The following is a 14,186-nucleotide window of genomic DNA, read 5'->3' on the forward strand; positions in this document are numbered from 1 at the left end:
TCTGGGGGAGACTGAGTTGTGGACACTGAAAATCTGATCTCCAAGATAGAATATCCATACTGCAGCCAGTCAGGGCATAAAAGAATTTGTATTGCTGCTGTGCTCAACATTGGGAAACTAATACTATGAACAAGCACAGCCTGACTTCAAGAAGCTTGTTAGCTTGAAGGTTGCAGAAAAGTAAGCCAACAGTACAACCATTGTACAGGAGAAATGATCTGATGGGGATGTCAGAATGAATGGGATTTAACTGCTTAGAGAATATTTTCTGAGGTAAATGCCATCTCAACTAATGAATGTGGAATTCAGAGACATACAGATAGGTGAGATTGAAGAGGTGAAACGTTTTCTAGAGTGGGAAGTAAGTGTACTACTATTTCCTGTAGCTAGTTAATGACAGCAGCATGAGAACAGAGTTGATGAATGAGGGGTTGATGAAAATTAACCAGTGCCTTGTAAGCCAAAGTTTGGCCATTATCCAAGGGAAAAAATTGTCATTAACACATGTCAACATAATTCTTCTGTGGAGGGGACATTAGATGCTGCTAGCTTCTCCATATTTGAATTTCTTCAGGTAAGTAAACACAACATTCATTAGCATAAATAAACCACCACCTTTCTCCAAAACCTTACAACCAATCTATGTGCTAGAATGTCTTAAAAGATCTATTTCAAATTCCATGAGAGCTTTCCCTGATCTCATCAAATAGGTATCATGTCTTCTTGTAAAATTCCATAAAAGGTTTTACTTTGTGTTATGATAATTTATATTTCAACCTACCGAAAATTTTATCTTTTGAATTATTCCCTATTTCCATAACACTTTATACTGTGTTTTGTTTTTGTTTTTGTTTTTAATATTAGATTCCAGGGCGCCAGGGTGGCTCAGTGGGTTAAAGCCTCTGCCTTCGGTTCTGGTCATGATCCTGGGGTCCTGGGATCGAACCCCCTGTTGGCCTCTCTGCTCCTCTCTATCTGCCTGCCTCTCTGCCTACTTGTGATTGCTGTCTGTCAAATAAATAAATAAAATCTTAAAAAAAAACATATAGTACATATTTTTAACATTATAACAAAGTTTTTAGTTTAGAATAGTTTTCAAATACTAAATTGTAGCAAAGAGAGTACAGAGGGTTCCAATATATCACACATCTGGTCTCCCCTATGCTTAAGATCTTGTATTTGTATGGCACATTTTTTTTTACAATTAATAAACCAATATAAAAAACTCTTATTAATTGAAGTTCGTACTTTATTCAGAGTTCTTTCATTTTTACACAATGCATTTTTTCTCTTCCAGGATCCCACCTGGGGCATCAGGTTACCTTTGATCACTGTGTCTCCTTTGGCATCACCTAATGGGGAACATTTCTCAGACTGTTCCTTGTTTCGTATGAACTTTGTGAAGTAGACTCATGTATTTGTAGAAAGTCCACCAATTTGAATTTTTCTTCTTTTCTCATGATTAGGCCAGCATTACAGGTTTCTGGAAGTAAGAGCACAGATGTAAATTGTCATTGAAGAGGTATGTTCTCAAATAATTTATCATTACTGATTTTAATCTCAATTCCCTAGCTGAAGTGGTATTTGCTATGCTTCTCCACTATAAATTAACTCATATTCACCCACTCACTACAGTGTTCTTTAGAGGGAAAATTACTATGAGAAGCTCACACATAAGGAATTGAGAGTTATCTTGACATGGAGGGGGAGCATCTATGTAAATTATTTTGAATTCTTCTTCATGGGATTCTTGACTATTCTCCAACTGTTGATGGACATCTAGGCTCTTCCCATAGTTTGGCTATTGTGGACATTGCTTCTATAAACATTTGGGTGCACATGCCCCTTCGGATCATTACATTTGTATTTTTAGGGTAAATACCCAGTAGCGTAATTGCTGGGCCACAGGGTAGCTCTATTTTCAACTTTTTGAGGAACCCCCATACTGTTTTCCAGAGTGGCTGCACCAGCTTGCATTCCCACCAACAGTGTAGGAGGATTCCCCTTTCTCCGCATCCTCACCAACATCTGTCATTTCCTGACTTGTTAATTTTAGCCATTCTGACTGGTGTGAGGTGGTACCTCACTGTGGTTTTGATTTGTGTTTCCCTGATGCTGAGTGATGTGGATCACTTTCTCATGTGTCTGTTGGCCATTTGGATGTCTTCTTTGCAGAAATGTCTGTTCATGTCTTCTGCCCATTTCTTGATTGGATTGTTTGTTCTTTGGGTGTTGAGTTTGGTAAGTTCTTTATAGATTTTGGTTACTAGCCCTTTATCTGATATGTCATTTGAAAATATCTTCTCCCATTCTGTCAGTGGTCTTTTGGTTTTGTTGACTGTTTCCTTTGCTGTGCAAAAACTTTTGATCTTGATGAAGTCCCAATAGTTTCTCTGTAAGTTTTTTTTATTAGATTCAGATTGTTTGACTATTTTAAATTATTTGGTAATTTGTTTTCATATTGTTGACTTTTAAGAATTCTTAGCCTATTTTGGTCATAAATCATTTATCAGATGTTTGGGAATATTTTGTCCTAAATGTGGCTTATCCTGTAATTCCTTTAGCAATTTTTTAACCCCCACCCTGACAACTGTCAGTCCCTTTACCCCATCCCTATCTGCCCAGCTCCCATCTATCAATTATTTCTATAATGAATTATACTTTGGTGCTATACTATGGTTTGCTTGTCTGGACCTGCAACAGTCTATAGGTGGATATTATTCATTTTTTATTTTAATCCAGTCAATCTGCATCTTTTTTTGGAAAGTTTAATCCATTTATGTTTAGAATAATTACTGATAGGGAAGGATTTACAATTTATCCATTTTATACATTTCTTTCTGTGTTTTATAGCTTTGGTCTTCCTTTCTTACTATCTTACTTTTTATGTAGTTGACTTTTTGTAGTGACATATTTTAATTCCATTGCCACTTTTTTTTTTTTTTTTTATATTGTACAGATATTTTTTTTGTAATGACTATTGGAATTGCATTTGACTTTCAAAAGTTATAACAATTTATTTGAACTACTAAAACCTTAATTTCAATTTTTAAAAATAGTTATTTATTTGACAAAGAGAGATAGAACAAGCAGGAGGAACAGCAAGGGGAGAGGGAGAAGCAGGCTCTCTGCTTCACAGGGAGCCCAATTTGGGATTCGATCCCAGGACCTGGGGTTCATGATGTGAGCAGAAGGCAGCAGCTTAACTGAGCCACTCAGGCCCTTTAAATTTTTTTTTTTTAATTTGTTATTTTTTAAAATTTCGATCTTCTGTAAGCTACTCATTTATAATTTGGACTCCTATTTATGTTACTGATGTCACAAAGTACAACTTTATCTATTGTGTAACCACTGTTGTAAATTTATAGTTATTTTATGTTTATATTTTTTATAAGAAAATTAAAAGGAGGAATAACAAACCAAAATTAAAATAGTACAAATGTACAACTGCATAAACTGTACAAATGTTACAACTGTACAAAAGTACAGTTTTACATTTGGTCACAAATCTATCTTTACCAGAGAAGTTTGTACATCCATATGGTTTTGAGTTATCATCAGGCATCTTTTCCTGTCATCTTGAATGACTCCTTTTAGCATCTCTTTCAGGACAGGACTAGTGGTAATGAGCTCACTCTGAGTGTGTGTTTATCTCAGAAAGTCTTAATTTTTCCTTCACTTGAAATACAGTTTTGCTGTCTAAAACATTCCCAGTTGGCAGTTTTTTTTTTTCTTTTAGTGCTTTAAATATGTCATCTCAATGCCTTCTGGCCTGTAAAATTTCTGCTGAGAACTCTGATGACAAGCTTATAAAATTTTCTTATATGTGATGAGTCACTTTTCTCTTGCTGCCTTCAAGATTTTTTCTTTGTTTTTTTTTTTTTTTGAAAAAAATTTTTTTTTTCCGTATTCCAAAATTCATTGTTTATGCACCACACCCAGTGGTCCATGCAATACATGCCCTCTTTAATACCCACCACCAGGCTCACATGACTCCCACCCCATCCCCTCCAAAACCCTCAGTTTGTTTCTTGGAGTCCATAGTTTCTCATGGTTTGTCTCCCCCTCCAACTTCCCCCAATTCACTTTTCCTTTCCTTCTCATAATGCCCTCCTTGTTATTCCTTATGCTTCACAAGTAAGTGAAACCATATGATAATTGACTCTCTCTGCTTGACTTATTTCACTTAGCATAATCTCTTCCAGTCCCATCCATGTTGATACAAAAGTTGGGTATTCATCCTTTCTGATGGGGGCATAATACTCCATTGTATATATGGACCATATCATCTTTATCCATTCATCTGTTGAAGGGCATCTTGGTTCTTTCCACAGTTTGGCTACTGTGGCCATTGCTGCTATGAACATTGGGGTGAAGATGGCCCTTCTTTTCACTACATCTGTATCTTTGAGGTAAATAACCCAGTAGTGCAATTGCAGGGTCACACTATTGGTGGGAATGCAAGTTGGTGCAGCCACTTTGGAAAACAGTGTGGAGATTCCTTAAGAAATTTTTCTTTGTTTTTAATTTTCACTGATTTTATTATACTGCATCTCAGTGCAGGTTATTTTGGATTTATCCTTCTTGGATTTCGTTAAGTTTCCTTTATCTGTATATCCATTTTTCTCTTCAGTTTTGGGTAGCAGAAGCCCATTTCTTGCTGTGAGATTGCTGCCCTTTCTTTTTTCCTATTTCTGGGATTTCTATATTTTCTGTGTTCTATGTGTCCCTTAGGCTCTGTCAGTCTGATGTTGAATCCCTATAGTGAATTTTTCAAGTCAGGTTTTATATTTTTAGGCTCCAGAATTTCTGGATTTTTTTTTTTATAACTTCTATGTCTTTGTTAATATACTCATTCTGCTTATAAATCATTTTCCAGATTTTGTTTAGTTGTCTCTTCATGTTTTCCTTTAGCTCATGCAGTATATTTAAGATAGTTGTTTTAAGTTCTTTGTCAAGTGAGGGTACCTGGATGGCTCAGTTGTTAAGTATCTGTCCTTGGCTCAAGTCATGATTCTAGGGTCCTGGGATATAAGGCTCCCTGCTCAGCAGGAGGGCTGCTTCTTCCTCTCCTACTCCCCCTGCATGTGTTCCCTCTCTCACTGTCTCTCTCTCTGAAATAAATAAACTATTTTTTAAAAATAAAATAAATTTTTAGTCAAGTGAGCCAGAAGCCTGTGTTTCTTTATGATTGGTTTGGGGGATTTTTTTTTTGTTCTTTTGAATGTGTCATATTTCCCTGTTTCTTCATATGCTTTGTGATTTTGTTGTTGTTGTTGTTAAATTTTAGGCAGTTGAAAAAACAATGATAACCCCCAATCTTTGTGGACTTACTTTTTGCAGGGTTGACTTTAACTAATCAGCGTACCATAAAGTCACAGGGTAACCTCTCAACTATCTTCTGGGGATTCATCTTTCCTAGACCTGTATATTGGCTTTTATTTCAGTTCCCCACCTCTTAAATATGGCTGCTAAATTTTAAATATTTTAATTTCCCTAAGAGTTTCACCTCTGCTTCTTCTCAAAGGACTTAGATTTCCACTTTTTCACTGCGGTAACCTCTTGTCCTCAGGTTCCCATTGTATTTCAGGCTTTTGCAGCTCTGCTCCACTGTACGCAGTGCTGCTTTCAGAGCCCTGCAACCTGATACCTAACTATAGTGCCTTTCCCAGACAAGATAGAAGTCAGCCCCTTGGACAGCACCCAGCATGGCAGAATGTTGCAAGCAAGGTCAACTCCTTTCCTTCAGTTTCAAGGGAGAAACGGGGAATTAGGTAACCTCTATCTGACCATGGATGCTGAACTAAGAAGTAGAGGTTCAGACAAGGGTGAGCAAAATGCAATGAAATGTACTATCATTTTTAGAGTGGCTTTTTATTGATTAAGCATTTGCTCATCTGCTACAGTTCCTTAACTGGTTTCTAGAGTTCCCACAGAAGTATTTTCATTCATATAGTTATTGTTTATTCAGTGTTTCTGGAGAAGAACAAGGGCCTGGAATCTCTCAGGTCACCGTCTTGCTGATGTTAAGTCCACAAAATGTCTGTTTTGTACAGCCTACTGTTTAGTGGGTATGAACAGAATCATGACATTTATTATATTCTGAAAAATCCAAGTAGTTATTAATTATTTACAGAGAGGATTCTGTTTTCATGAATGTACGTATTTAGCTAAATTTACAAAACTCATTATGTATATTCACTTACTTAGCTGACTTCTTAAAATTCGTATTTAGCTAAATTTGCAAATTTCAGTAAGTACACTCATTTGATCTCTGAATTTATAGAGATTAAAATATTGGTAATAGGAACATACAGATCAACACATGTATCTCTCTGTAAATCCATGAGCTAAAAACTTTTATTACCTTCATTTACAGGTGGGAAACTGAGGGACAGGTCAGGGAGCTCTCAAACAGCTGGTCAAAGCAAACATTCAAACTCGTCTGGTTCCTAACCCCATGTTCTTAAATACTCTATCCCATGACATTTCAGGAGTCGCCTTCAATGACCTAAAGGTTACACAGTATCAGAGGCTTATGCAAACCACAGAATTCTGAAATTCACTGATGATGGAGAATAAAACCTTCCTCTCACCAAGACTAATGATTGCTTCTGCTGCATGAGCAAATGGTATGATGAATCTGGAGTCTGTATCCCACAGAGATGCTCCAGGTCCTAAGTTCAAGATATGGGAATACAGAATTACTTATAGAGAGAGAAGAAGTTCTAACTTAATACTGGTGATGCTTTACCCAGGAAATGTGAAGCAGCTAAATTGAGACCGACTGCCACAGTTTTGCCAGTACAAATATAATCTCTATGTCTTATTTACAACAATTTTAAAGACAAGTTTAAGGATGGAAATGGTTGCCTTCTTTTGTATTTCCCATTACTCTTAGGTATTAATGCAAAAAGTATGTGATAAGCACTAATTGAATAAAAAATGAAGACTGATTTTCTGTTTATTCTCCTAATGTTAGCAAACTGATGTTCTTTCATTGTATATTCACACAAGAGTTTCTTTTAGCTATCTTATAATTTATATGGTAAGGATCTAAACATTAAAAAAAAAATGTTGCCACCTTCCAAATGCTTTTGTGCAATACAAAGCCACTTGCATTGATTGAAGTTGTTAATGACTTGATCAACACTCTGGTATATTAAACAATCTCTTTGTGAGAGAATGTTCCTTGAGTTACAACCTATTTTATAAGCTTTCCCAATGGCTATTAATAACTTTGAAATGTTTTAAAAGAATATTTAGATAAATATTTTTTGGTTTATGGAAAGGTGTACTAAATAGCTGAGATGTACGTGTGTTTAAGATACAATATGTATAATTTCAAGTTGAAAACCAATACAAATTGCTAAAAATGAACCAGATAGAGATCGCAGCATGATAGAAAGTATTTCTCCCAAATTCATTAGCATAGTATTAAATTTTATTATTTAAGACTAGTATTTATAGGAAACATTCATTCCTATTGATAAAATGTGTGAGCTGAGAATGCTAATTTGTATAGAGGTTCAAGGTAGCAGATAATTGAAACATATGTGTTTATTACATGTTCTTATTTATCAATATGGCTTTCCTAAATTATCTTTGCCTTTGCATTTCACTTACTCATACTATATGTAGTAAGCAAAGACAAGGAACAAAATATCTGTGTGTGAAATCACTTATTTTAAATAGAATAATATGAGATAGTTATAATTCTGTCTTACTTTTGTACCATCTCCTAAGAAAAAGCTAAAACAGCAACAGCAAAAATTACCTCAAGATGTTGAGATCATTGATAGAAATTTGTATATACAGTAAACACATTTCAGTTCATATAGAATATTAAAAACAAACAAAATCCCCACTGCATTAAAAATATTTTTATTATGCTTGCAGAAAATAATTATATATGGAGGGCTTCAATTTGCACAGTGTTTAGCAGATAGTAGGGATTTCAAAGCTGTAAGTCCCCACCCTTTTATAAATTAAAATGGCACTTAACACACCTTTGACAGAAATAAGCTCAAAGCTGAATGAGAAATTATAATAAACTATTTCCTCTGCCTAGTTCCAACTCAAACACTGAAATCCTTCCTTTCTCTTTCTTTTCCTTCCTTCCTTCCTTCCTTTTTTTCTTTCTTCTTTCCCTTTGGATAATGTTATTTCCTTAATTGGAACTTACTACTTGCTAGTTATCGCTAAACTGGTTGACCTATCTGTGTCACAATGAAGACAAGTAGAAATTTGTTATGTTTCAGAGGTAAAATGATTTGTTTTGTTAGAGAAAATGTGAGAGGGCCAAAATGTATGGGTGATATTGAGTATGTTAGAAAAAAATCACATTGTGAAAGTATGTAAAGAAGGTGAAGGCTTAATTAAGATAGATAATATGAATGAGATAAAGTGACAAAACTTGGTAAGTAAGTTGAGTGGTAGGGGACAAGCTAGCTAGGTTCAGCTTATGATTAAGCTTTTATTCAGCTACATTTGATATAAAATGCATATTGAAATTATTTCCAATGTCTAAAAATTGAATTAACTAACTAAATAAGATGGGTATAAGATGCATTGTAATGAATATATTTTTAACCCTCTACTATAGTGCCTTAAAACAGAAGATGATTAAAAAAAATTAACAAATCAAAAAAAAAAAAAAGAGAGAGAGAGAGGGAGAAGAAAAATTCTATGCTGGCTCAGATAAACGGACTGTTGTGTGGACCAATGGTGCCTATATGACAAGGTGTAAGACTGCTGGCAATACTGACTCCATCTTTGTAAATCCATTTTTCTCCCCTCTGGCACACAAGTAGTCACTTCAGAAAACTAGCAGAGACTGGCTTACAGATGCCACCACTTTAGATAACTACCCTGTGACCTCACCACCATGCCCCTCTCTCTATAAAAAGTTGTGGTTTGTGGTCTGGTCTTGGCAGAAAATGAGCAGAGAACAGTTACGTATGCCCTGGATCATCTCCCCAACTATCAAATTACCCTTATAAGTAAGTTACCCTGAATAAAACTGTGTAGACAGTCTTGAGTGACCAGCTTTGTTTTCCAGTGTTAATGTGTCTTCTCAGTCTGAAGGATACATTACTGACTGTCTTCCACCTTCTAACACTAAGACAATATGAAATCACTAAAATAGGACATTTTCAATGATACAGAATGCCCATATTTATGAGTTTATCAGAAAAAAAATAATTTAATTTACATTATACATCTTCACTTGTCCAGAGCTTAACAAAATGAAGTACATCCATCAATTTCATAAGTATTTCTTTTCTTTTAAAGACAGAAAGTGAAAAATAGAACCATGAAAATTCTACCCAAACACAACCAGGCAGAGGGCTTCTGACCTACTGAAACAAAAAAATTTATCAAAAATCTATGAGTTAGGGGTGCCTGGGTGGCTCAGTGAGTTAAGCCTCTGCCTTTGGTTCATGTCATGATCTCAGTGTCCTGGGATTGAGCCCTGCATTGAGCTCTCTGCTCAGCAGGGATCCTGCTTCCCCCTCTCCCTCTGCCTGTCTCTCTGCCTACTTGTGATCTCTGTCAGATACATAAATAAAATATTTTTTAAAAATCTATGAGTTAATGTGGAAGGCCATCTACGGTTGCTACCAACATCTTTCCCAAGTTAATTCCAAATAGCCATGATATGTGCAAAACTTATGTTCACCCATGCTTGTTTATCTCGTGTCTCCTGGGAATGAATATTTTGCATATTTCTATCCTTTGTTTTTGCTCATGCTCTTGTCTGATTATGTGATCTCCTTCTACTTTTCCACTCTAATATTGTGTACCATTCGAGGCACAGCTGATACATGAACCATGCATGGGATCTCCTCTCATCCTAGTAAGGATTAATTTCACCAAGACAAGAATGCATTTTCCAAATTCCAGTTTGGGGCAGGGATTAAAAACTCATTACATAACCAGGCAATCAAGTCAATAAAAAGGTTATTTATGATCAACAAATGTTTGCTTTCCCATAACTTTTTTCCCTCCATGTCTCCTGCAATTAAAACAAAGCAAAACAAACACTTTATATCTTTTTTCTTTTACCAAGAATCTCTCAAAAATTTGAAATGTGATTACAAATGTCTTAAATTATGACTTTCCAGACTAAACACATACATTTGTCCCTGCTACATGATTTATAAACTCTTCAATACACAGTGAACATCATCTTAATGCATTATAATTATGTTCATAATGTAATAAAATAGTATGGACCTTTTTGATGATGTTATTAAATGGAGAAATATATTGAGTTCATGAATGAAAAAGGTGATACTATAAAAATGTCAAATTCAGTCACATTCATGTAAAAATTTCAATAAAATTATCTCAAGATATGATTCTAAATTTGATATGGAAGAATAAGTGCTTAAGAAAAAAAAAAAACAAAACGGGGCGCCTGGGTGGCTCAGTGGGTTAAAGCCTCTGCCTTCAGCTCAGGTCATGATCCCAGGGTCCTGGGATCGAGCCCCGCATCAGGCTCTCTGCTCAGCGGGGAGCCTGCTTCCACCTCTCTCTATCTCTCTGCCTGCCTCTCTGCCTACTTGTGATCTCTGTCTGTCAAATAAATAAATAAAATCTTTAAAAAAAAAAAAGAAAAAAAAACATAAAATCTTTTAAAGGAAATGCAAATGTATGGAACCAAATATTATCAAAGTCTCATAATTAAAATAATTTCTTAAAGCTCAGAAATAGAATTAAATTATATGTGTATGAATATTATGTATAGCATTTATAAATACTTATCGATATTAATACAACAAAAAGATGTTTTAAATTAGTGGACTTTGTTACAGCAATTGAACCTTCCTCATGGGCTGGATTATTGCTTTCATTATAAAAATGCATCCCTTGTCGTATATGTTTAGTAATTTCTCTTGAGTCCTCAATTCCTCTCTTCCTCTTATTTCTTTTATTTTCTACCTACAGCATGCCATCTTTAAAAGCTTTCTGTATCTCTGCCTCCAGTTCTCCAGCACACATTTTCTTTTCAGTTTTCTTTTTTCCTCTCAAAGTTTTTGTTTTGTTTTGTATTATTTTTATTTAAATTCCAGTTAGTAAACAGACTGTGTAATATTAGTTTCAGGTGTACAATATAGTGGTTCAAAACCTCCCTACATCACCCCCTGCTAATCACAGCAGGAGCAATCCTTGGTCCTATCACCTGCTTCCTTCGTGCCCCCACCAACCTCCCTTCTGGTGACCATTTGTGTGTTATCTAGAATTATGCATCGGTTTCTGTTGTCTCTCTCTCCCTCTCTTCCTTTCATTTTCCCTTTGTGTTTTTGTTTCGTTTCTTAAATTCCACATATGAGTAAAATCATATGGTATTTATCAACTCCTTTAATCAGTGTTTATCTCATTTTCTGCTTTGGAATTTTCTGGATATAGGTTATTATTGCCCTATCATCTGCCAAAAACATCTATTGGTCAGACTGCCCTAATTTTAATCAATTTGTCAGCACCATTTGGAATGGCTGATGATTTCCCCCTGGATCACTCCATTCTTATTTTATTAAAGATCTATTAATTTGGTTAATAAGCAAATGAATATAAACAAAATTATATTATATTATTATTATATTTATATAATATATATTATAATTATATTATAGTATATCAGTAACTATTACAAAGCTATGATGTTTTAGGGATGCCTCAGTTGGGTAAGTATCCAGCTCCTGATTTCAGCTCAGGTCATGAGATCAAACCCTTGTGTTGGACTCCGCACTCAACTCAGAGTCTGCTTGAGGTTTTTCTCTCTTCCTCTCCATCTGCCCCTTGCCCCCCACCCAGCTTTTTTTCTTTCCCTCAAATAAAGAAATTAATTAAATATTTTTTAAAATATTGTATCTTAAAAAGCATAGCATTAGAGGGACCCCTGGGTGCCTCAATCAATTAACCATCTGACCTCAACTCAGGTCATGATCCCAGGGTCCTGGGATCGAGCCTCATATGGAGCTCCCTGCTCAGCAGGGAGTCTGCTTCTCCGTCTGCCACTCCCCGCTGCTTATGCTCTCTCTCTCTCTCTCTGACAAATACATAAATAGAATACTAAAAAAAAAAAAAAGTGCAGCATTAGAACAAAATAGAAAAGGGAATCAGACACTGGAATATACAGAGATGCCTGATTTATAAAACTGAGGCAAAAAATCCATCTGGGCTTACCTTAAGGAAACTGAGTCATATGGGAGACAACACTTAAAAAGAGACCTTTGTTCTAACCTTAGAGAAGCAGTGGAAATAGATGTTCTTTTTAATTATACTAGAGCAGTTGGATATTTATGTTGAAAAGAGTGTCTTAATTATGAACCAAAACATATGTAAAAATCAATTCCAGATGGATTGTGTATCTAAATAACATATAAGATTATTTTTGAAGATAATATAAAGGAATATATTAAAACCAGTGAAGAAGATAAAGATTTTTTTACCCTGATTGTAAAAATGTTAACCATAAAGGAAAATAATTATATTTATTAAAATTTAAAAAATTACATTCCATCATAAAAAACATAAAAATGAAAAGCAAGCTGCAGAGTGAAATGGGAGTATTTGTGTATATAAAATTGACAAAGAGCTCATATCCATAATATATAAAAAACTCAAGCAAACCAGTAAAAAAGAAAGACAGACCAATAAAAATCAATGAAATGCTTGGAAATGTACTTGACAAAGAGGACATCCAAATTGAAAATAAATACATGAAAAAGGTGCTCGACATAATTAGACATCAGAGAAATGCTATTATAACATAATGTGAAGTCCCCGTAAAACCTCCAGAGTGAATAAAATGAAAGAGACAGAAAATACAGTGTTTGGTGAATGTGGCAAGATCTACTAAAACAGAGTGCATGCCTCCTTGTGACCCAGTAGATGCTGACCTCCTTTAGGACACACTCGTGCACTAAAACACATGCCAAAGAATGTCTTTATAGCCTTATTTGCATTAGCCAAGCACTGGAAGCAAGAATAATGCCCATTTACTAACAGACTAGGCAAATGAAAAGCATGCTTCTGACAATGAACTAGTATGCAGCACTAACAGAAGCATGCATACTTCACTGGGTCAATGTCCCTGGCATTACCATTTGAAAAAATAAACCAAATCAAAGAATACATGTACCTATGGTTCCATTTACATACCTTACATTTTTTTTTTTTTTTTAAAGGAAGATGGTCACCTTTGGGAAAATGCATGGTTATTAACCTCAAAGGGGATTGTTGGGTACTGGTAATGCATCATTTCTTTTGGAGGTAATTGGATACACAAGATTTCTGTAGTGGAAAATCATCAGCTGTACACTTAGTGTGTGTGTATCTCCATAACAAAATCCACTTAAAAACTAAAATAAAGAGAGTAAACAGCAAATAGGTAACCAAAGATAATAAGGGTGGAAATCCTCTGAATGTTTGGGTGAGAAATTAAGTAACATAGAATTCCATGAGCTAAAGGGATGTGGGATCAGAGAAATGTTTTCTATTTTATTTGAAAAATTTTACAGACCACACAACCGGAAAATGTTGATGTGTAAATCAAATCATGCAATGAAGTGGCTAATGTTACAGAAGAAAGACCCAAGGCTAAGCCAGACCCAAGGCTTAGAAATTCAAGAGGGTAACATATCCAGAGATCGTCCTTTGAAAGAAAACCGACTGGGACACCTGGGTGGTTCCGTGGGTTAAGTGTCTGCCTTCGGCTCAGGTCATAATCCCACGATCCTGGAATCGAGCCCCACATCAGGATCCTTGCTTGGCGGGGAGCCTGCTTCACCCTCTGTCTGCTGCTCCTCCTGCTTGTGCTTTCTTTCTCACTGACAAATAAATAAATAAAACCTTAAGAAAGAAAGAAAACACACCATTTTGTCCATTGGTAGGAAAGAGTAATTTATATAAATTATCACAAAATGTTGCATACTAATAGCGGTTTTTAATTTAAAAAATATTTCTAACAAATAAAAAGACAAGTGTAATTAACTCAGTCTTGAAACTCATTTAAATGCAATTATTCTCAGAAGTTTGTACGTGATTTTTCTACTTGATTCACATATGGAAGTTGGTTCTAAATGCAAAAAACTGACCCATTTGTGTGAATGAATTATTTATTCATATAGGGCACCCCTCTGTGGCAGTACATTTCCACTTGTTTATTTTTCCTTTTT

The sequence above is a fragment of the Lontra canadensis genome, unplaced genomic scaffold (assembly GCF_010015895.1).
Source record: "Lontra canadensis isolate GAN:19392208 unplaced genomic scaffold, GSC_riverotter_1.0 scaffold54, whole genome shotgun sequence".
NCBI lineage: Eukaryota > Metazoa > Chordata > Mammalia > Carnivora > Mustelidae > Lontra > Lontra canadensis.